Consider the following 24,977-nt stretch of genomic DNA (forward strand, 5'->3'; position numbering starts at 1 on the left):
CGCACCGTCGTCGTCCACGTCGCTGACCCGGATGGGGTACACCACATTTTCGTCGGTGAGGCCATAAACATTGATGGCCAACCGAGGGTTGTGTGTACGGGCCTCGAACTTGCGAATGTCCGAGACCTCCACCGGGTAGTCAATCCCAGCCATCGCATCTTCCAGCTCTGGCTCGTAGGGTAGGTAGTGGTTAACTCGGTGTGGTTGGTTTTTCCGGTGGACAGGGTGCAACGCTGCAAGCACACACCATACGAAGCACTTGGCGTCACTGTTTTGAATATTCACGATGGCCTTTTTATCCTCAATATCAGATGGTAAGGGGACGTAGCTGGAGGCGGAGAGAGGCACAAACTTGCAAAGTTTGACGCACAGTTCGTGAGGCTCGCCACACAGCGAACCCCCCGAGCCCTTAGCTTCATGTTCTTCTTGTTTAACCAGCAGCTCCTCGACAAACTTGTTGTAAATAACCTCTAGGTTGTCGACATCCGCCAGATGCAGCGTCTTCGCCTTGGTGTTGTGGCAGAAGCTGTAAATTTCACCAGACGGCTTCTTGTACTGGCAACGTAGCGAAGCATAGAATTTGGTGGAGTGCGTTGCAAGCGCATCGCCGAGGATAGAAACTATCTCTGCCCGCCTCTCCTCTAAAAAGCTACGAACATCGCAAGAGCCGTCCGAGGTGAGGACAAAATCCTCTAACAACCGCTCGAAAGCAGACTGGTCTGCTTTCGCCACAGTCTTGATGCGTTTGGCAGATAGTGGCGAGTCGGCTTCTGCTTTCCTCTTGGTTGAGCTGGTCGAAGGCTGAGCCCCAGATGTACTTTTGCTTAAACAAGTAAGCTTATGCTTCTTGGCATACGCAATTGTAATGTGTTTATTACATCCAGAACATAGTTCGGTGGCAGCCAAATGCTTGCCTGGCACGCAGGTGCGACAATGTCTTGCAAAATTTTTGCTTGATATAGTTTTTTCGCACACAGGGCAACTTTTCATGGAGCGCATTTTTCGGGGGTATGTTTATTTATATGTGATCTGTTGGTGGTAGAGTGTTTACAAAACAAAAATGCCTTATGAGAAAAATTTTGTAAGGTAATTCTAATTAGTGTTAATTCGAGGGGTTTATTTATATATGGGTGGCGTTGTCCTCCTCAAATATGTGCTTTAATCAATCCTATAAAAAAAAATAAAAAAAATATATAAGAAAAATATGATTGTAGATAGAAAAAAACACAATAAATATTGTATGCAATACGAAAATAATAAAAGCGCCAGCGCGCGCGCGTGTGGCACATCGTTCCCCCGAGAGAGGTTTACAAAGGTCACGATAGGTCTCTCTCTTTTACAGCAACGTTGGCATCTCCATTTTTTTTAGTTGTAAGTGGGTTGCCAACACTAGTTAATAATGCTACACACACACGCACACACATACTATGCTGCCATCCATCTCTTTCACAACAGTATATATTTGTTGCCGGCTCTCCTTGCCCAGTGTGTGTAGGTTGGCAAAAAAATTGTTTTATGTACTGTGGCAAGCCTTAAGCAAACTTGCCAGTTGCTTTAGAGGTTACACCAAACAAAAAAAAGCTGTAGGTAGGTGTTGGCAGCTGCCAGTTGTTTTAACTCTTCCCCCTTTCTCCTCTCTCTCGTAAAAAGTTATGACAATACCAGTAGGTTGACAAATTGCTTTATACACTATAAGCCAAGCCTCAAGCATTGCCAGCTCCTTGTTTTAGGTTAGGTTAGACCCAAAAATCTTGGTAACTTTTCGAGTAAGTTGGCAACACTACAAGGCAAGCCTCAGCAAAATTGCCAGTTGTTTTAGGTTAGATTAGACCCAAAAACCTTGGTGATTTTTTCGAGTGAGGAGTTGGTAACACTGTTTGTGAGGTTAACATACATCCAAAAGGTTGCGTCAAGTTGGTAACACTGCGAGGTTAACATACACCCAAAAAACTACGCCAAGTTGGCAACACATATACACTCACACACAAAAAAATTAAAAAATTATACAGCGTAAAAAGCTACGCCGAGTTGGCAACACTGTGAGGTTAACATACACTGTAAAAAGCTACGCCTTGCTCGAGTTGGCAATACTGCAGAACAAGCCTCAAGCAGTATTGCCAGCTCCTTGCTTGAGGTTAGGTTAGACCCAAAAACAAACACCTTGGTGATTTTTTTCAAGTGAGGAGTTGGCCACACTGCAAGAAAAGCCTCAAGCAGTGTTGTCAGCTCCTTGCTTGAGGTTAGGTTAGACCCAAAAACAAAAACCTTGGTGATTTTTTCAAGTAAGAAGTTGGTAACACTGCGAGCTCCACCGAGCTCCATTTTCGGGCGCAGAACCGGGTTTATTGTACTACTCTCATTGTAGGTTAGTTTAGTGCATAAAACATCGTAAAATAAAAAATAGGTCAAGAACAAGTTGGCAACACTGCTTGAGGCTTGCTTTGCAGTGTTGCCAACTCTTTGCCTTAGGTTAGGTTAGACCCAAAAACCTTGGTGATTTTTTCGGGTAAGGAGTTGGCAACACTGCAAGAAAATGAGGCTCATGCCTTACGAGAGAAATCCATTAAGGCGAGCCTCACCGAGCCTCATTTTCTGTTGCAGAACCCGGGACACTACTCTACTTACAGGAATACGCGACCGAACGTACCAGCGACAAAACGTACCTACCACCTGACCGGCTACCTGCGAAGGGTCTTCTAATGAGTCTTAAAATATTTGCGATGCAACAAAACGTACCACTTGATGGGACGGCATCAAAAATCATTTACCGAAATTACGATTTTCCCTAGTTTTGCTGACTTCCATCACACTTTATCCAGGCTTTGGACTGGCAAAATGACTATATACTGTATATATAGCTATTTTGGCGGGTTTAAAATCAGCTGTGGTTAAGCTGTCGTCCACATTTTTTTCTTTTCTTTTATCTTTTAGTCTTTTTTTCGATCTTTATTTTAGTTACGTCAGTTCTAACCTAACCTAGCCTAACCTAACCTAGCCTAACCTAACATAGCCTAACCTAACCTAGCCTAACCTAACATAACATAACCTAACCTAACCTAGCCTAGCCTTACCTAACCTAACCTAAACTTTGTCGTGTAGGTTGCCTAAAGTATCGTTGTAAATCTTGGTAATTGGCGTGTCTTCCTCTCGAACCCTTTTCTTCGCCTCTTGCATACGCTTCTTCACATCTAACTGAGCATCATTCGGGACTCCACAAACGGGTGGCAGATAGCGCACCGTATTGGAATGTCTGACATGTTCAAGCGTTTTCCTTGAAGTGGTACGTTTTGTCGCGGAGTAGATATTTTGAAGTTATTAGTGGAATCTTCACAGGTTGCTGTTTATCTGAGTGGTACGTTTCGTCGCGAAAACCCTAGTGGTACGTTTTGTCGCTGGTACGTTCTGTCGGGACACCGTAATACAGACCGAATTAAAATGGTGGTACAATTCGCCTACTGTTTCTTTTGCCGTTGGGTGTACCATTGATATTTGAAATAACAAAAAGAAATGCTTGTTTAAGGAACAACGTTACATTTAAACCTCCATTCTTTATTCATTGATTTGCTTCATTTTACTTCGCTTTTCGGACCCTTTTGCCTAATCGCGAAGATGATGGATGATGTGATGAAATTGATGAAGAACACTCATGCCAAGGCCGGGATTTGAATCCGAGACCCTGGCGTCATAGTTCGCCGTCGGCCCTTTAGGAGATGAAAAATTCGATCTCTATTGACGGGGTACTTAAAGCTTGAAGCCCACTGAGACGCGACGAAACACGGAAATATCCGGCAACAGAACGTCTGTTGTCTGCTTCCATGGACGTCCGCAGGATTTTTTCCAGGGAGGGGCAAGGAAGGTTTTTTTTTCCAGGAGGGCCAACATGGCATATTTTCCCCAATAATAGTGTTCATCCCCTCAAAAAAACATTGCTTAATTTGAATTTATCATGTTCGTGCAATAATTAACACACATTATTGTGGCTGAAATTAAATTATATGTGTGAAATATGTAATTTTTGGTTGACTTTAGTTTTCCAGGGGGGGCACGGCCCCCTCTTGCTCCCCCTTCCGGACGCCCATGCCTGCTTCTATTGAAATCAAATGGTGTAACGCAAACGCCCACTACAGGGTAACGCGCGGACCCGAAGCACAGAATTTCCGGCTAGAAGTCCATTGGTTATCTTGAGGGTTATTGCCCACTGGAACGCCGGAAGCGAAACTGTTCCGTTGTTGCCGCGCTTCCGGCGACGCAGTGGTATCAAGCTTTACACTTTCCACGCAGGCTGCGAAATCTTAATCTACAAACCCCCCCCCCCTCCACCACATATGTGAATTATTAAAAGTAAAAATAAATTAAAATTACTCAATTAAAATTATTATTACTATTATTATTAATTACATAAAGGAAATTAATTTGTTACTTTTATACATATCGGATATTGCAAAGCAGCTAACTAATTCCTTTAGTAACTGGTTAAAGATGTTAATAAATTATGAAATAGTTAAAGTGGTTTTTATTATGTGTAAGTTTTTGTTTAGTTTGTGCTTTATGTTAATATAAATCAATTAGATTTCATAGTTATTATTGTCGTGCATTCTTGTTTTATTTTCATTGTGCGTATTGATGTAGATTTGTTAATGATCTCTTGAGAGAGTATGCATTCAATACTCACAACTACACTAATTTGTATGTGTTTTCGATATTATTCTTAGTAAAGTATATTTCAAATTAAAAGTAATTGCTTATCTTTTGTTTGTTATAACAAAAACTCCCCCCCCGGATTTTTTTGGTGGGGGAGATTTTTGAGGTCAAGATTGTTGTGGGGGAAAATCCTCCTGTCCCCCCCTGGATTTCGCACCCTCCACGCCTCCTGTTCTTTATCATTATTCAAGGCTTAAAGGCTTCCTTTACACTTTAATTCGCGACAAAGTGAACAAGAACAAAGTGTACACTGTATCTCAGGAAACCTTAACCTAACAAGCCGGAAATCCCACCATGTTTATTCCAGAGGGTAAAAGAGGCCGGGCCCCGACATCTGTCTGCTTTGGAAATAGCTATTTCGAAGCAAACGGGTAAACACTCTTCTCCAGGCTTTGCGTCAACACTGACCTACTTCTCCCTACGTTCACGTAACTCTGGATTTCTCCTATCTTCCAATTTTCTTCTTATCTACTTAGGAACCGGACGTCCTTCCTCAAATCCTGCTTTGCCCTATTTTCGCTATGATAGCGGTTGGAAAAAAAACCTTCCGCAATCGATGCGAGGCGTGTAGTTTGTTGCTTTGCCTTTCTCCTTCAAAGTACTGTGGAGCAGATTATCTGATCGTATTCTGAACTTGCCTCTCGCGAAAATTGCTGGGGGAACGTGATCATATCGGTAATATGGAGGCTCAGTGGCGTGCCAGTAAACATGTGCTGCCGAAATAGTGAGGAATGGCGGGAGAAAGAAGATATTTCATTCAGCGCATCGAGTGGTTGACTTATGTTGTGCAAACGCTCTTCCTGTTTATTTCTCTCTCCCTCTTTTCTTCCTATTTCTCTTTTATCTTTCTTTATTTTTTCCTTTCTCTCTCCCTTTACTTCATTCTCCTTACTATTTCTATTTCTCTTTCTTTTTATTTTCCTCTCTTTATCTTTCCCGTTCCTTCTATATCTTTCTTCTTTATTTCTCTCTCCCTCTTTTTCTCTTTCCTCCCTTCTTTCTATTTCACTTTCCTCTCTCTTTCTTTTTCATTCCTTCTTTCTCTCTACTTTGCTATTTATATTTCTGTCTTTCGTTATCCTTCTCTCTTTGTTCCCCTTTATTTCTCTCTCCCTATTTTCTTCTTCTTCCCTCTTTCTCCTTCCTTTCTTCTTTTCTTTCTTCCTTTCTGTCTCTCTCTATTTCTCTCTTCCTTGATATCTCTTCCTCTTTCTATTTATTTTCTCTATATGTATTTTTTATATCTCTTCTTTTTCATTTGTCCATTTTCCCTCTCTCTTCCTCCCTTCTACCAATTCACTCCCTCTTAGACTAGGGGTCCCGAGTTCGATACCCGGTGGAGGCACATAGTGGTTCGGATTCCACTTTAAACTGTAGGTCGGGTCCCGATTAGCCTTTCTGTGCATAAAGTGGATTAAGAAAACAACAATTCAATCAAATCAATTCAATCTCCCTCTTAGATGATAAGCTCAGCGGTCGAAAGTGGCGCGCTGCTGTAGCTAGCTGCAAAATTCGTAGCTGTAGCTGTAGGGTGTTATAGCTTAACCAAGATAAGAATACCCCTCGGTATACTTGCGTACTAAAGACACGGTCATTTGTTTTCTCTTCTCTGTCCCCCCTTCTCCCCTTCTCTTGTGCCTATGAGCCCTGCTACTACAGGTGCTATAGTACCATAGAGGCATGCCTATCTTCGTTAAGTTATCCATTTTTAAAAATTCTAGATGTAGCTTCGTTATAATTTTTTTTAGCTTGTAGGCAAGGACGTATTTAGGGGGGGTCCATGGGGTTCGGGCCCTACTCCCTCGAAAGACTTACCAAGTACTAAAATTAAATAATCAAAATATAATTGTTTAACATTTTTTTAAAAAAATAATCGATGGTCATTTTTCTCCGCTAACTTATTGGAAGACAAGGGATTGGTTTTGAAGTATAGTTCCAAAGATTTATGTACACTATTACTTATGATTTTTTTTACTACTTATGATAATATGCATAAAATATTATTCAGGAACTTTACTTTTCGTCAATTGGATCTAACTCATTTTTTATCATTCAATAAATTTTCAATTCTTTATCTATTTGACATTAATTCCCTTACAAGGGCAGTTGTTTTTATACAAGTTTTGATAAGTTAGATAAATAATACGTGCTGTAATATCAATATTATTTTCCAACTTTTTACATATTCATGTAATAACAATACAATATTAATTAATTTACATATTTCATTAATATTTAATTTTAATTATTATTATTATTATAATTATTAGTATTATTGAGACATTTGGTCGGACCCCCCCCCCCCGAAATGTATTTCTAGATATGTGCCTGCTTGTAGGGCATATTTCGCTACTGCTTCTCGGCGTTTTGAGGAACATTTTGAACCTGGCAACAGCGTTTAGTGAATGTTTTTATCATCGAAGAAGAAGTAGAAATTGCTTGTAACTGTGTAACGCGATATGTTTACCAAAAAGTATAAATATTTTCATCTTTAGTTACGGTTGACATTGATATTTTCCGTTCAAAATACTGCCGTTATATTAGTCTACTTAAAAAATGAAATAATTACTCCCAATAAAAATGTGTTGATATATAAACATAAATAATCCTACCAATGGCTAAGCATCCTAAATGCAAAACTCTGATATCAAATTTGAATTTGTAGGCCACTTACTATTATCAATAACTAGTAAGAACAAGTCACAGAAACATTGAGTAAACGAGCAAATCGAATGAAAACTCTGGCGAGAGTTCAATGTACAGATGCTTTGCTTATTGGAATCTTCCGTCCAACAGTCAAAGTCAAATTAGCTGAGAGTGATTGCTTACGTCACTTGTGAATGAACAGTGATTGCTGATGTATAATGACGTAACCGCATCTTGAATTCTTGTGAAACAATTGAAGGCTATTTGCACAGAACTTCTTCCACGTCCACAGAATTAATGAGATGAGCAATTTTCTAAGTTTTGTTTATCACGTTCTGCTCATGCCCCAACTTTGCAGTGTGTAACTTACCGTAATGTATTCCGTAGTTCCAATTGAACTGGAAATCTTGGGGAAATACGCATGAGCAAAATTCATGGAAAATTAATTGAATTTCGCAAAAGTCCTGAAAAGCTAGAAAAGTCAGGATTTATTACACATGTTTACTGTCAAAATTATGGACTGAGGGTATAGTTATATTTTTACTCCAAGTACGATTTTCACTGTGGATTTTCCATGCAAAAAACAAAACTTCTCATATTTATTTTCAAGAGTTTTAAATAAACTGCAGTCATTTCAACAATATGCATTATTAAATGTCTAGCACTTATTTAACTAACAAACTGTCTAGCCTTCTTAAAACCGAAGGTTTATGGCTGCAGTAACATAAGCCTTCCACCTGTCTCCATCCTGGGCAGGATCAATCCAATCTTTTCCATCCTTACCGATTTCCTGTAGGTCCGTCTCAACGTTATCCCTCCATCTTTGTCTTGGCCTTCCTACTGGTCTCTTACCATCAGGTTTCCCAACAAGAATCCTGCAAACTCTTCTTTCCTCTCCCGATCGTGCCACATGGTCTGCCCACCTAAGTCTTCTTGATTGCATTATTGATTGAGTTGGTGTTTTAAGTCCACTTTATGCACAGTAAAGCTAATCGAGGCTGGACCTACAGTTTAAAGTGGGATCCGAACCACTATGTGCCTCCACCGGGTATCGAACCCGGGATCCCTCGATTACAAGGCGACGACGTTATTACTACACCATCGGGGAGGCCCCTTCATAACATAAGTGTACTAAGTGGTCGACTTTCAATAAAGGTGGTACAAGAGCGATTCTAAATAACAAAATTACAAATACGAAGTGTCAACAACAATAGGAATAATAGTATTAATGACAACCATGTTATACCGTATGATAGCTATTGTTTTCTTGGTGCTTAGAAATCCAAATAAATCGGCGTCTATGATATAAAAGACCTTAAACATATAGTAAAGTAAAAGATAAACCCTCAAAGATTCCGTTGATATGTTTAAATTCATTCTGTATGGCTTCCTGTATTTCCATGCACTAATAGAGTGACTGAGATTTTTTAAATTCCCGTCTGTTTCATGAGTTTTATCCATCGATATCACGTGGCTTCTCCCCCCACTCCCGCCCCTCTACCCCCTCCAGATATGTTCTCATGAAATACAACTTTGGTCGGCGGCACAGTCTGTTTACTGTTTATATTAGTATAACCTGAGATTGGTTGCCAGCGCTATCTCGCACGCACTGTTATCAGTTCTTGCCTGTAGGAGCGCTGCAATACGATCCCGTTCTCACCTCTGAAGGCATTTGCTGAGTAGCAGTGCGAGAGTGAGGACGTGTTTTCTCAGGGTCCCACAGGTGCTTCGTATGCTTTAATTCAACATACCTGCAAACAGTTGACGGTCGTTGTATCATCTAAAGTACGTAGAATCTGTCAAGGGCAGGAAAAATAACATTCAGCATTTTATCAGCACAATTGTTATTTGTGCGAAATCTTTTCCACGGGTTTTTATTTGATTTGCTACTTCTTCAACGTTATGAGAATTAATGTTTGATGATGGTGAAGGACATAGACGTATGAGTTAACTTGTGTGTGTGTGTGAGGCGTTGCCACCAATTTTTGTAGGGGGTTAAGCCGTTGATAAGAATTGAATAGTAAAGAAATAATAGTAGTCATTATAGAATAATAACTGTAATAAACTAATAATAAACCCATTTATTCCAAACTGGATGTTGTCATTATTAGCTATTATATTCTTAGGAAGACTATTCTACTCGATCCACCAGATGGGCCCAACTGTTACTATTATTATTACATTTGGTACAGTTATTGTACTGAAATGCATAGTCACTATATTAATTTTTACGTACCTTGCTAAGAAAACCTCTTTGAAATTTAGAAGGAAATTTTAATAATGCATTATATGTTTTGTGACCTCCCACACAAGACACTAATTTTGGAATTTTGAAAACTGTGGAACCATTTATTCTTTGGATTTAATGGTTAAATGTGAAAAAGTTTTAACCTTGGTTATTCTGTTTGAATACTGTACATATTAAGTATCTTACTGTGAAATTCTGACCAGTCAATAGAAGAAAAATAAAATATGGTAATTATAAAATTTAATGATCCAGAATACGATCCTTGATTAGCCTACATGTGCATAAAATGGTTTAAGAACATAACATTTTCATGATTTTGAAATAAATTTGCTATATTATTACTTCTTTCGTTTCCTGGCACTCTCATTTTGAATCAGTGCCTTAGGCCGTAAACTAAGCTCCAACGTATTTTCACTCCGTGCATTTCCTGGTGAAAAAAAAAGTAACTGTTAAGCCAGTTTCTACTTCATGATGGATTGCGTTCTGTGACGTCACCGAGTCATGCAACATGCAATGCAAAACTATTGATTGACTCCTTCCAGGTTAAATGTATGTCACGGTTTTTCCTGGTTACAAATGCAACTCCGGACATAAACACATTGTGTATCGTCTATTACCTCCCCTCCCCCCGCTATAGCCTAAAACCCTTTCCCCTACCACGCTAGACAATTCCGTTTCTCCTGCAAACACTACTTCCTGCATCCGTCCTTCCGAGAAATATCAGCGGGGGACATTGACCCCCTTCGCTCAATCCAGCGCCTCCGTAGGATTGTGTTTTGTTTCTGAAACCCACACAAAGCTCTCCCCGTCCTTTCCGTGGCGTCAGGAAATGGAGCATCGATTATGTTGTTTCAGCTCACTTGGTCGAGTACTCACACTTACTGGCGGTAATGATAATATGGCCTATATCGGATCCAGTCAGTGTTGCCAACTCGACTCGTTTCGAACTAAAGTATAGCCTGTTGCCAGGCCCCAGTATCTTGAAATATATTTCGTCGAGGGGGGGAACCAACTGTCAGAGAAATAATAATATTCATGTTTAAATGAATACGTTAATATTTATAGATTTATTCACAGTAATATGTAAATTAATTAATATTTTGTTATTATCACATGAATAGGTAAAAGACGTTATAAGAATAGAGATATACTAGCACGTATTCAGTATCTAGCTTTCGTGTAGTTTAGATTGCCAAAATTTCTATCAAAACAACTGTTTTGGCAAATGACAAAAATATAAGGAATTGAATAATTTAACAAAAAAAGGGATGTTAGATTCAGTTGACGAAAAGTAAAGTTCCTGATTAATATTTTGTGCACATTTTTATAAGTAGTAGTGTACATAAATCTTCTTTAGTACTATCATTTCAAGCCGTATGATCCCAGTCTAATCCTTGTCTCCCAGTAGGTTGGGCAGAAATAAATAACCCTCGATTATTTATTTATTTATTCATTCCAAGTTTCAGATACAGCACTTGTAAGGCCATTTTACACTGAAAACTCTAATAAATCAACAAGAACAAGTCAGGATGGTTTTAGGTACAAACAAAAAATGCTAAATATAAACATGATAAGACATAAACAAGGAAACAAACGAAAGATTTTCATATTCATTCTTAGAGACGATCGGAAAACACTTTCAGGGGCTAAAATGTCGATGTTTGTAGGTAGTTTATTATAGAACTGTGGCAGCCTGTGGATCAGAGAGCGCTGTATAAGGGAAAGCCTAGCGGTAGAGAAAAAAAGTGCCACACACGTAAATTTGCCGTTGCGTAGAAACGTATTTTCGTTTCGTCTCCCTCTCTCTTAGCATCACGTGTTCTACCCTGCTCGAAAACCTTCGCTATTGTTGCCATATTGTCATTCCATTCCTGGACACACTCGCGCAAACTTCATTGAAAACAATTGAACAGCGCTCCAGCTCGCGGTTCCCACCGGTCAGCAGGGACGGCAATGTGGCAATATAGCACGGCGTAGTCGTTGCTTCTTTTATGCAGTGCATGTTCATTGGCTAGCTAGTAACTAGTGTTGCCAACTGTAATAATGAAGCACTATTTCTGTCACGGAAGGGGAAAGCAGGTAAAGAGGCGGTGAGTTTTGTTGGATTGGAAGCACCATATTTTTATTTTATACTAAGTATTTGACCGGTTTGACGTTGTGTGCGTGTATTGCGTGTGTTTATGTAAAAGTGTGTGTTTGCTAATGAACGTTAAATTCCATAATGCCTCCAGTTCTGTCGAAGTTGAAATCAAAAACCTTGCATAGCCAAGCTCGGGAAATTCTAAGCAACGTGCACGAGTTCATGAAGGAGGAAGCCAGTCATGGTGTTAGCATCCCAATAAAGCATTTTGGCAAGAGAGCAGCGAACAGCAGCAACAAATTGTTCATATTTCATAATTTTGGAATTATTCAAAATAAATCAATTATGTGGCTCCAACATCATTTCAACTCTGGCTCCGGCACGTGTTCTTGTAGAAATTGCATAGAGGAGGCTGTCATTTTTGCTGCTTAATGCGATACATATTGTTTTCTGTGTTAAAATTGCCATGCTTTGATGGGTGACCAAGTTCATAGCAGGGCCGGCGGAAGGAGAGGGCGAACCGTCCCATCGCCCAGAGCGGCAAAATTTGAAGAGAAGAAAAAAATAAGCCTATTGAAAACTGTGATCGAGCGAGATATTCTTTTGCGCTGAATAGTATTGAAATAGCATAAGAAGTCTCATTATTTATTTTATATTTTGATGTTTTAGTTAGGAATATATTGATTTTCAATTTTCCGTTGCTGCGTAATGACCGGGGGGGTCGAAATAGAGCGGCATCTGCCGCCACCTCCCAGGGAGGCAAAATGACTAGCGCCGGCCCTGGTTCATAAAAGAAAAAGCCGCACAGCTTATCGTCTAGTGGCAGTATATGTACTTGTTATTGTTGTGGAAGCCGGCATCCTTTGTAAATGTACAACAAAGGCAACCGACTGTCGCCGATCTCAGAGAGGAAATAATAATACTGCTTCAGGAGGAGTGTTATGGTGCAATTGTAGCGGTTTAACACGTTGGCATGTTATTATCTGCCGTTGCAGTTCCATACCAGTGTATACGGGTTTTGGGAGTGAAAAGTTAGAACGCCACCAGTGCATTAATGCAATGAAAAATAATATATATATTTTTTTATTTTGTTTGAAATCACTCAAATAAGGAATCGTATGAAGAAGTCTTCTTTGCAGCATTTTTGGTAATTTTACTTATGTGTTAGTTCATATTTTGCGAATTTTTAGTCCATATGTATGTAGCTACATACATAGTCACTTGTTAGTACATATTAATCCTAGTTCTGGTATAATGCATGACGTTTAAAACTCAACGTTAGATAGACCTGAATTCTCTAATTTTATTGTTGTACGTAACAGCTGTGCATCGGCGCACCGCAGCGATTTTTCTATCTGCTCCATTAGCAACACTGCTTCTTTAGTTCTGTCGCGCATTGCACGGCAGAATTATCTGCGCTGGACTCTAGAGTTGTGGAACAATTCAGTGTTTCGGGTCGATCGAGAGGGAACTCTGAAGTTGAATTCTGTAAGCAGAAATTCAGATCTTAATTTTCCATTGATGATTTTATAGAAACATTTCATATCGGCCATATCGCGTCCGGTCTGCAGTAATTGCATGTTCAAAGTAGTCAGGATGTCAGGTTTCTGAAGATGCCGCAGGGAAGGAATTCTATGACGAACAATGGCGGTAAAGAAGCTGAGGACGGAATCCATGCTAGAAAGATTTGTATTGGAAGCCATGACCCAGACTGGAGAGCAGTATTCGAGAATCGGAGAAATGAATGACTTGAAAAATAGGCTAAGAGAAGTTGGAGTAACAATGAATCTGAATGCTGAATGCTTAACAAGTATATTTTTATTATTCAATTTTACGTGGAATAGTTTGTAAGTCGTTTTGGAGGCTCCAGACATTGTACAGTCACGGAAACTTGTGGGTTGTAATAATCCCATTTCCTTTCAACGGCATCGATACAACCCAAAAGTGTCCTTGACTCTGTACATGTAGCAAAGTGTTGCTTCAGCGCCCAATATTGATTAGCGCAGGAGTTTCGGCCTGAACATGGGTGTTCTTTGTGAGTGTTCCTTCATCAATCTCATCATCCCTCATCCTCATTGTTCCGATTAGCATAAGTGGCGGAAAAGCTAAATAACAAAATCCGAATCAAATCATATCCAGCGTCCAATGTGCAGTTTGATTGCACGTGAGTTCTGGCTCCACTTAGCTCTTTTTTTATTGATACAGTATGGCAACACTGGCTCCAGTCAAGGTGCTACTTGCTCGGTGTGATATCGATTCTCCCATAGTTTGCCGCTACTTGCATCTGTGTGATCATTTCCTGCAACAGCTGACCTGCACGCTTGCATGTCCAAGGGAAAACATTTGACGCTTCGGTTAAATGTATTCATACCGTATCGTGTATGCCGGCTCGGTGGTTGAACTCTCTGACAGTTTCGTCACAGTAGGTTGTGGGTTCAAGTCCCCGAATGAGCGCTTCTTTGAGTTTGTTTCATATCAACGTGTTGAACCAATTAGTACACTAATGTGGTGTAGCAGTTTTCATGAATTTGTGGCATATTGCCTGTGTGAATCCAACATGGTCGCTACGACACACATTCTCAGGCCTGGCTCTAAGTATGTGTGGGGCCTGAGGCATGCAATATTTTTCAGAGACCTCAAAAAAGAAGACAAATGTGTAGCTTAGTCTGAAGTACAGGTGTGTTATATAATCACAATATACCGGGTGAGGCACCTAAAAGTACCACAGCGAATAGTTCTGAAACGCAAAGGTTTACGGCAGTTCTGACGTCACCGATGAAAATGTGGTCAAGGGGCCCAGTGGAAAGAGCATGTCTGGTCTCTAGTCGCCATCTTGAAGTCCGCCATCTTGAATTCAATTTCAGAATTTTAAATGGGAAGGGGGTGATATGATATATCAAATCAGGCTAGAATTTCACGAGAAATGCAATTGTGAAGGTTTTTTCGATGCATCTTCAACCAGTAAAAAGTTATGACTGAATTCTTGTACCAATTTGCTTCTTTTCGAGGTGTTATAAAAATGCCTTAAAATTTGTTTAGCGCGTCAGTAACGCATCGAGATCAAAGTTACGTCTAGGGAGAGACGTTCGCATGCCATTGGATGAGATTTTAATCCAGTTTTTCCCCCCTTCGTTCTAAATACGTTTTCCATTCCTCCCTCCCTTTGTATGTCTATCCTTATTTATTTTTTGTTATCTCTCTCTTTCCATATAATTATTTCTCCCTGTTATTTTTCTGTTTCAATAATTTGAAAACTAATATCGAAAATCAGTTCATTCAAATTTGAGATCCTCTAGTATCTAAATGCAGCAGTGTCTGGAAATAAATATAAAAGGGAGAGATACAAATTGAGGAGAAGACAAAAACAGAGAGAGGGAGTATCCGATTAAAATCGCGTGCAATGGCATGCGAACGTCTCTCCCTAGTTGAATTGAATTCAAGATGGCGGACTTCAAGATGGCGACTAGAGACCAGACATGCTCTTTCCACTGGGCCCCTTGACCACATTTTCATCGGTGACGTCAGAACTGCCGTAAACCTTTGCGTTTCAGAACTATTCACTGTGGTACTTTTAGGTGCCTCACCCGGTTATACATAATTACTATTAATGAGCAATTTATTTGCATTCCACTTTATGCACAGTAAGGCTAATCAGGATCCGAACCACTTGTGCCTCCACCGGGTATCGAACCCGGGAACCCTTGATTACAAGGCGACGACGTTAATGCTACGCCATCGGGGAGGCTATACACATGCAATTATTTTTATCTGGCGCGGGACCTCTATTTTGCCTATAATTCCTTTCATTATAATCGTACGAGAAATTTGCAAAGGACCTTTTTTGTTATCTCTTAAAGTTTAGAAGATGTGGCACTGAAAATTGCCTCTTACGGACTGCACGTTTAGCACTAGTGGACAAGTTCGCCAACGGCTGTTCGAGACATTCTAAGTTCGTAGAACTGATGTATGCTAGGATTCGTTAACGTAATATGGGTTCATTGAGGTCAGTGGAGTGAAGCCACGCTTGATTCGCTAGTCCCATTCTCCCTGTGCTCAGTCGCGCGCGCCAATCTACTTCCAAAGAACCTCCTGCCCGCCCTCGCACAACACCGACAGACATCGACGCAAGATATCTGGAGTAACACATGTGTTAATATCGTCTCCCCCCCACACACGGTTTCCTTAAGTTCGTGTGTGTGTGTGTGTGTGCGCGTTCACTTAGAGCGAAGGCGAAAGTGGGGCAGAAATGGTTTACTGGGTTAGTGAGCTTGGCGCCAGTGTCAGCGTTACGAGAAAACAAACCAAGTGATAACGCTTTAGTGAAGGGCACCGAAAAGCAAGTGAAAGTCGAAAAAAATAACAAGGAAGGGAAGAGTGTTGAGAGTCGGGAGGAACTTGTAACGTTAAGCTTTTATCTATGAAAATAAGGCCACGTGGATTGTTTCGCCATGATTGACTATGTAAGTAAGCTTTCAGGTTTTCTTCGTTCTCGTATCGATTAGGTAAGCAACAATTGGTGTGCGTTTATCTTTTGTTTTTTTCCAGGTCGCATTCGCTCGCGCACAAACACCAAAGCACCTCTAAACAGCGCTTGTAAGCCACATGTTTATTGAATTATAACCTTTTTGTTTTTGTAATTTGGGGCTGAATCGATTCCCACCGATACCGATACTTGAAACATGTAACAATTAAAAAGTTCTTCAAGGTACAGTAAAACCTCGTTAATCCGGACTAATGGGGGGATAAGGTGACCGTTTTTACGAAAGTCCGGATTAACTGAAATAACCTAAAAGAACAGTAGAAAGAGCATTAAAACTCCGTTTATAGCAACAAAACACGTTTATTATGGTGGATTTAAAGGGCATAGGCCCCCTTTTGCCTGTTCGGATTAACGAGGTTTTGCTGTATTGATAAATATTAGTGGGGAGTATTGCGATCCTATTATAAGCATTAATTTTCATGAGTTTTGCTTTAAAGTTTTCAAAAAATACACAAGAATATAAGAATAACTGTTAGGTAATCGAAAAATATTTTTTTACCCGCAATGTTGGTACAATTTCAAAGGAAATTTCGAATTTTGCATAACTTCCAGGATAATTAGACTCCGTGAAAGTGTCGCGCGGGATTTTTGCAGATCCGCGAACGATAAAAATGCTGCAAATGTATCGGCCAGTATCGGTAAATAGAATCCAACCGATACTTTCCGATACCGATACATCGGCTCAGCCCTAGTTGTAATACGTATTTTGGGCTTCTGCTTAGCCAAATGGTTAGAGCTCCCGCCTTTGGCGAGAGCGGTCCCGGGCTCGATTCCCGAAGTGTGTCAGTATCTAACCACACATAGCTCCTGATTATATAGTAATGAATCAGAAGGGTTGGTCATGGGAGATTAACTTTTATTCACTGCATTAAATTTTCTTCTCTTCCTTGCAGCTTATGTTCACACATCTTTCGAAGGGTGTTAAAACACAATTTTTCATTATATTTATAATCAAACATACCATTATTTGAGTTACGAAAACTTTAGTTTCTTTTACACATTTTGCCAGTGCCATCTAGCGACATTTCACTGGAATCACAGAAATTTCGGTGTTGACCCAGTATCGCGAGGGCAATTGGGGAGCTACTGTCTCGAAATCCAGATAACTGCGGCGGTGGGACTCGAACTGCTGTCCACGCGTTACCCAACGAAAAACCTGCCAGGGCTCGACTTTTTAAAGGGGGGGGGATTGGGTGTGTAATACACCCCTCTAACTGCAATGTTGCAGACTAACGAGGCTCTGGCGTCTGGATTCACAGCCAGTATAAATCCTCTGTGGGGGTTGGCATGTACAGTCACGGACATTTCTGGGTTGTAACCTCATTTACTTTCAATGGAATCGCTACAACGTAGAAGTGTATGTGTGATTCTTCCTTCATCCATTTCATTATATCATCACTATCGTCACGATTAGCCAAAAGTGGGAAAAATATGACAAATGAACTAAAATCAATAAGAGGGAAGGCCATGCCTGTGGCGGAGTGGTTAGCACATCGCGCTACGACGCCAGAGATCCCGGGTTCGATTCCCGGCCTAGGCATGGATATTTGTGAGTGTCCATTCATCAATTTCATCGGATCATCACTCATCCCCATCTTCTCAAATTAGCCAAAAGTGGCACAAAAAACGAAATAAAATAAGGCAAAAATAAGAGGGAAATTCCTGTCTCCGCCACAGCTTAGAGTTTTGAATTTGAAGTTTCAACAATAAACTCCAAGGCTCCCCCAGGAAGTATTTGCGACGACGTACGGCAATATATCGATCTCTCTGCACGCTTCCGAGTTTCGGCTTCCCGATGGCGTCCTTTCGTTGCCATAGCTACGACTCTGTTGCTCTGGAGAACGCTTGTGTGGGTGTAGTGATCCAGTTTCAGACTATCTTGTACATGAGTTAGGGCCTCCAATCTACCTTTTTTCATCAACGACATAGCATATCTATCTCTGATCATTATGGATTCAGAAAACGCTCACAATGAAAGTTTTATCACACTTTAACAACGGACATGAGTTGCTAAAGTTTTCAGAGCTATGTAGGTCGTTCGCCCAGCTTTATTTTTAGCTCGCGGCACACGGAACTCTTCATTTGTCAAACTGAGATTCCGATAATGTAGCACACAACAGTTCTTACCGTGTGGTCCCACGTGGTGCAGCGGTTATAGCAGATACAGACATATGCATGTACACCCAACGGCAAGAGTAACGGCATCTATCACCATTTTCATTCAGTTTTTGTTCCACAATGTGATGATGATGATTATGAAATAAAAGCGTCAATTAGCAGAAAGCAAATGATTTGCATCAACAGAATTTCATTCCTTAAAACAACACTGGATGTAGCATAATAAAAAATAATTAAAATAAGCATGGACATTTTGCCGTTGGTTGAACAGAAGGGCATGCCGACAGTGGACTTAGGGTTTCAACCACCTCGTCGAAATATCTAAAATTGTAGCATGTAACATTATATCGATTATATCGTTCGCCATGTTCCGATATGGCGGTTTAAGTGTAACACCAATCGATTGGGTGTTATATTATGTTGTAATTTGAATAAAAAATACATTTGCCAAATTTCATTCTGTATGAGTTACTTCCATTCTCATGTGAAATACTCCCTCTGTCCCATAATTATTGTCCGGTACACTTTTGTTTGTCGTCACAAAATACGTGTCCGATATTCTAACTGTGACGCTGGTGTATACAGAAGGAGAAAATGAAACACGGGAATGAGTCATGTAACGTTATTACTCAAGGATCAGTACAAATTGGCCGATCAAGTATCCAAAAGAACATAAATAAAAAGTTACCATTTTGGCATACCGGACTATAATTATGGGACAGAGGGAGTATTGAAGTTATCCAGAATTCTTCCAATATGGCGGCCTGGCCGTGTGAATAATAATCAATGAAACATTTAACATGTTGTTATTGCTGTTACTAGGAAAGATATACATGTCTAAGTCCAAAAAAATGTCAATAAACGCGGTTATTTCATGAATACTTTAATTTGTTTTCCATTTTTCAACATGGCGGACTTAGCTGCAAGGTGATCGCCTGTGACTTTTGATATTACTGTTATAAAGAAGTTATGTACCAAATTTCAGCTTGTTAAATTAGTTCCTTTATATCTAGAATATCCGTCTAATATGACTGCACTATCTCTTCCTGATTCTCAAGAAGTTGGGACGTCAGCTCAACATAGCACCAATCATTTTCCTTCTTTCCAACGTTCGTTAGACTCGCTGACTTAGTGGCTACTGTAAGCATTGGTTTTGTAATAAAAGAAAAAAATATGCGTGCTCTGCTTGTCTGTAAAAAGATAAAACATAATTGCATTTGGTGGTAACGTTCCTTCAAGGCGAAAATTTTAAGCCAACAAGAAGTTAGATAAACTGCGATAGATGTCTGTGAATACAGGATCTGTGGTAAAGATAAGCGGCTCTATTTACAGTCTGCTGAGCACACCCACTGTTTAGAAAGTGAGCAAATATGATAAGAAGACACCAATATCCTGATTAATCTACAATGGCCTTGACAGGGCGGAAATCACTACACAAAGTAAGAAATTGTAGCAAATTCATGAATCGTATTTTACAGTGATTCGGCCAGTGTACGTGACTTACCGAAAAGTGAGTTGTGCTCAAGGAGTAGATGTAAGGTAATTATGGATATCTGCAGGGCTGTAGACGAGGGTATACGGCGTTATACCCTCTGGTTAACCTTACTCGTTAGTGTATACCTTTTGCAACAATGCGTATACTTTCTACTTTCGTTTTTTTAAAAATGTAATTTGGCCATCACTGAAGACAGCTTCTTACGGTCAAATACATCTGATTTCACATGATCGGGAACATAATGTTTTTCCATGTTAACTAACTCTGTAGCCTTCTTAAACCCGAAGGTTTATGGCTGCAGCAACACAAGCCTTTCATCTGTCCCTATCCTGGTCAAGATCAATCCATTCTTTTCCATCCTTACCGATTTCCTTTAGGTCTATCTTGGCCTTTCTACTGGTCTCTTAACCATCAGATTTCACAACAAGAATCCTGCAAACTCTTCTTTCCTCTCCCATTCGTGCCACATGGCCTGGCCACCTAAGTCTTCTAGATTTAATTATTCTTATAATATCTGGACATGAATGCAAATTATGCAATTCTAAATTATGTAACCTTTTCCACTCACCTGTTTTCTCATCACTTTTAGGTTCAAATAGTTTTGGAAGGATTTTGTATTCAAATACTCTTTAGTTTATGTTTTCGATGGTTTAAGTTTTAATTTTATTAGAAGTATTGTTCGAGCTATTAAGAGGACATCAACTGACAATTGACAAAATCAATATGAACAAGAAACTAAAGTACAGTAACATATTGTACTGTAAAACCATAAAATGCTGCTGTAGCCTTCAAATACAGTCATTAAAATACGCGATTCATATTTATTTCAAAAATGTTTTGTTTATTGTTGTATATCTATTTATGCCAATTTTGACACCATGATCATAATCATAAATACTGTATTCTAACAAGTGGCATATTTTGTAGATGTTAAATGATTTAATCGCATACATTTAATGGAAACATCATCTCCACTCAACGTTTCACGAAACTTAGCGTAGCGTCTAAAAATTTTGGGATTACAGCACTTGTTATCTGAGATAATAAACTTGTTACGATTGTATTATCGAACCCTAAAAAGCGTTATCTGTATCTTGTTTTGTAGGTCACGGAGATATAGTGCAAACAGAATTTGACAAGTTGGCGCCCCGAGTTATTGTATTAGCAAACAAAAGTATACATCTGTGTTTGTCGACTGTCGTCTTCAGTGTTAACCGTCTTTATTGTTATTATTTACTCTAATACGCCTCTGCAGGAGCAGTAAAGTAGGTCATGATTGGCGATTACCACACACATGGTTTTCCTTACGGTTAAACTCGTAGCTTCTGGCGATGTATCCGGGGATTTCTCAAGGCGAATATTATGGTAAAAGCGAGACGGGGATTTTTATGAAAAAAAAATCCCTAACATTTAAAGCCTTTTCTTAAACGAGATGTGCAAAAGTTAATAGGCCTATCAAAATGCATTTCAGATGCTAACTGCATAAAATGCAAAATAAATAATGTAAAATAGTTGTGCTGGTATTCACTCGTTTGGTGGATCGAGTCTCCCCATTTATACAATAATAATAATTATTATTATTTCAAATAAAATTTATTTGTGTTAGTTTATAATATTTATTATTGTACAATAACATTTAGAACCGTGGTAATAATACTTAATATCTTTTTTTACTATTCAACTTTTATAATTTGCCCGACCTCCCTGCAAAAATTTCTGGCGACGTCCATGGCTGGGAAAAAGCACTTTTACAGCTGATAGTTTTCTTTTATGTTTTTTCTTTTAATAGCAAACATTACAGACATGCTGTACATGTTGGATCATCATTATTCACAATCTTTACACACTTTAAAGCAACAGAAAATTGTAGTTTGTACCTCCTCTAAACACCCTAGATATATTGTACCACCTAAGTTGCTTTTGTTGTTTTAGAAACGCCGATACAATGAAGCATTATAACTCTACGTCTTGTGCATGGCACTGTCATCTTCAAGAGATTTAGATTTTGAAAGGCTACCTTAAGTATATACTGGTGAAGTTTTTTGGTAGTTTTTTTAAAACCGAACAGCTGTTCAGGAAAACAAAACTATACTAGAGTAATTTTTAACTGTGGATCGCTTTGCTGATCGTGTTAGATTTTCCTGAATACATGGACATTGCCGGTGTCCAATAAGTACATTGAACTATCGACGGTACTGGGAGACGAGACTTTTCATAGTCTCGCGAATCAGATTTGTCGTGAGTCTCGCGTCGACTTGCCAACGCCAGGGGTCCCGGATTTGAATCCTGGTCTGGGCATGGGTGTTCTTTGTGAATGTCCTATCAATTCCATCATATCAGTAATCATCCTCATCTTCGCGATTAGCGAAAAGTGTGAGAAAAGGGAAGGAAAATGAACCAAATCAATCAATCTTGTCTATCTCGAAGGGGATGACTCCATGTTGCTTCAGCTTTTCTCGAGCTTGGCAATACATATTGGAAAATATTTTTGAGAAAAACAAATTTTTGTACATTAAGTAACATCATATTACCTAGGACGGTTGCGAAAACATCATCCGAAACGGTTCCCATTCTCCTGAAGGTTTCGTGTTTGTGATCCCAGTACAGGATGCAAGCAAATATGCCCTCCTCCCTCCTCAGAAAATAAAAATAATAAGTTACATGGAGAATAAAAGTGAAGAAATCCAAAATAAATTGAAGTTCGAAGCAATGCTGGAAGAAATTTGGAAATATCAAAGTGGAATCAACGTGTTCTGAGGATGCCAGGTACCAGTTTGCCTCGAAAATTACTAAATTACAGGCCAAAAGGAAGGAGAAATTTAGGAAGACCATATCGCTGATGGAATAATATTTTTCTTAGTCTCAGAACGAGCTTTGGTTACTCAGACCTGCAAGAAGAAGATAATAAAAGTAGTATAGAATCGCAAGATCCGTCGGAGATTCGATCCCCAGCGCCAGCAAAATGAAATTCTTTACCTAACGACAAGATAATGCCTAGTATGGCCATAAATACTGTTACAAACTTTCGGCTTGGACTGTACATCCGGTAGTCAGGCTCATGAACCAAGCTTGTGCTGAAGTTCACTCCTGACCATTGTGTGTAGCATGGAGTGGGGCGAATATGAAAACAGAGTAGCTGTAATTGCATGGTTGGGAAGTCACTCACTGAGATTTTCTAGCCCCTAAAAATCCCGAAGATCACCAAAAGGTTTGTGTATGAGACAATCCGGAGATTCACTGATACTGGTAGCATGAAAGATCGCCCAAGAGTTGGTTGACTGCACACCGTATGAACAGCGGCGGCTGTTAAAGGAGTGGTGGCTCGCATCCGCCCAAATCCCATCTGGAAGCAAGTGATAATGGCACAGGAGCTGAACATTTCACAACAATCAATGTTCAGGGTACTTAATGAAGACATGGAATTGGAGCTTACCGGTGGAGTACTGCCAATTTCCTGACGCCACAAGTGAAGATGCGGCGGGAACTGAAATCGAGACGGCTCCTGCAGCGGTACGTTGCCAATCGGCATTGCAGGATTCTCTTCACTGTTAAGAAATTGTTCACCAATGCCGCCAAAATGAAAGGGTGTATGCTTCAAACTTTTGAGAAGTTTGTGAGAGAGTTTCCAAAAATCAGAGATGCCACCAGCCCTCCTCAGTCATGGTTTGGTGGGGGGTGAGCTAAGAGAGTTCCACCAGGCCTCATTTTTGAGAAAAGGGCTTAAAAGCCGTTCGAAAGTGTATGTGGAAAGTGTCCTGAACCCTCTCGTGACACTGTTGAACCAAACAATGTTTCACAATGAATCCTGGATGTTCAATAAATATTCTGCCCCAGCTCATAAGGCAAGGATGACACGACGGTGACTGGAGACCAGTGTACTCGATTTCATTTCCACTTTCGATTGGCCGTCTGATAGCCATGATCTCAGTACCTTGGACTACGAACTGTGCCCAGAGCTAGAGGGGACTGTCTGCAAGAAGAGGCACCCTATAATTGAAAGTTGGAAGCGCTCCTTGATAACAGCAGGGGCGAACTTTTCCATCAAGACCATGCGTGCTGCAATAGATTAGGGGTGGCCAGATCCGGATCCTGGCGGATCCGAAATCCGGATCCGGTTGGTTCTAAGGATCTAAAATTTTTCGGATCCGGATCTGCAGATCCGGAATTTTCAGATCCGGATCCAGAATCCAGAACTTTCGGATCCGGTACTTTCAGATCCGGATCAGGTACTTTCGGATCCGGATCCGGTACTTTTGGATATACATATATATATATATATAATATACATACACATATATATATATAGTGTGTGTGCTCGCGTGCGCGATTTGTAATTAATTAATACACTTACTTACTAGGGAGGTCTAAGTCTCCCCCTCCGATTTCCATGAAACTTGGCAGGTGTATAGAGCCCCCCCCCCTCAAATGTCAAGATGAGGAGAAATTGAAGTGGGGATCTGTCCCCGAAACCACGTAAATATGGCATAGGAAGAAACAGGGGGCATACGGCCTCTCTATACACCTGTCAAATTTCATGGGAATCGGAGGGGGACACAGGGGTCAGATGATTCCCACGGCAATTTGTCCTAATCTTGACATTTGAGGCGGGTTTTGCCCCCTAAAACAGTATTTTAGCCGAAACAAAAAAACACGTATTTCTTCCTTTGGGCCCCTCTATACACCTGCGAAGTTTCATGAAAATCGGAGGGGAACACAGGGGTCAGATCCTTACTTCAATTTGTCCTCATCTTGACATTTGAGGGGATTTTGCCCCCTGAAACAGTTTTTAGCTCAAACAAAAAAACACGTAATTCTTCCTTCGGGCCCCTCTATACACCTGCCACGTTTCATGGAAATCGGAGGGGAACTCAGGGGTCAGATCTCCACTTCAATTTGTCCTCATCTTGATATTTGAGAGGAGGTTGCCCCCTAGAACAAATTTTTTTCCGAAACAAAAAAACACGTATTTCTTCATTTGGGCCCGTTTATACACACACCTGCCAAGTTTCATGGAAATCTGAGGGGGACACAGGGGTCAGATCCTCACTTCAATTTGTCCTCATCTTGACAATTCAGTGGGTTTCGCACTGTAAAACCGTTTTTTAGCTGAAACAAAAAAACAACAAAAAAACATGTATTTCTTCCTTTG

At 40.1% G+C, this 24,977-nt stretch overlaps 1 protein-coding gene across 4 annotated transcripts in view; it reads left to right on the forward strand.

Annotated features, from left to right (window-relative positions):
• Positions 1–24,977, forward strand: part of LOC145991266 (solute carrier organic anion transporter family member 74D-like) — a 315,986-nt gene that overhangs the window by 28,799 nt on the left and 262,210 nt on the right. Inside the window, exon 1 of one of the 4 annotated variants that reach the window (XM_083127234.1) lies at positions 16,065–16,135. The exons of the other annotated variants lie outside the window; for them this stretch is intronic. The gene's annotated coding sequence lies outside the window, so the exon portion shown is untranslated. Of the gene's footprint in view, positions 1–16,064; positions 16,136–24,977 lie in introns of those variants that run through there. 4 annotated transcript variants of the gene reach the window in all.

The sequence above is a fragment of the Lepisma saccharinum genome, chromosome 8 (genome assembly GCF_977018435.1).
Source record: "Lepisma saccharinum chromosome 8, izLepSacc3.1, whole genome shotgun sequence".
NCBI lineage: Eukaryota > Metazoa > Arthropoda > Insecta > Zygentoma > Lepismatidae > Lepisma > Lepisma saccharinum.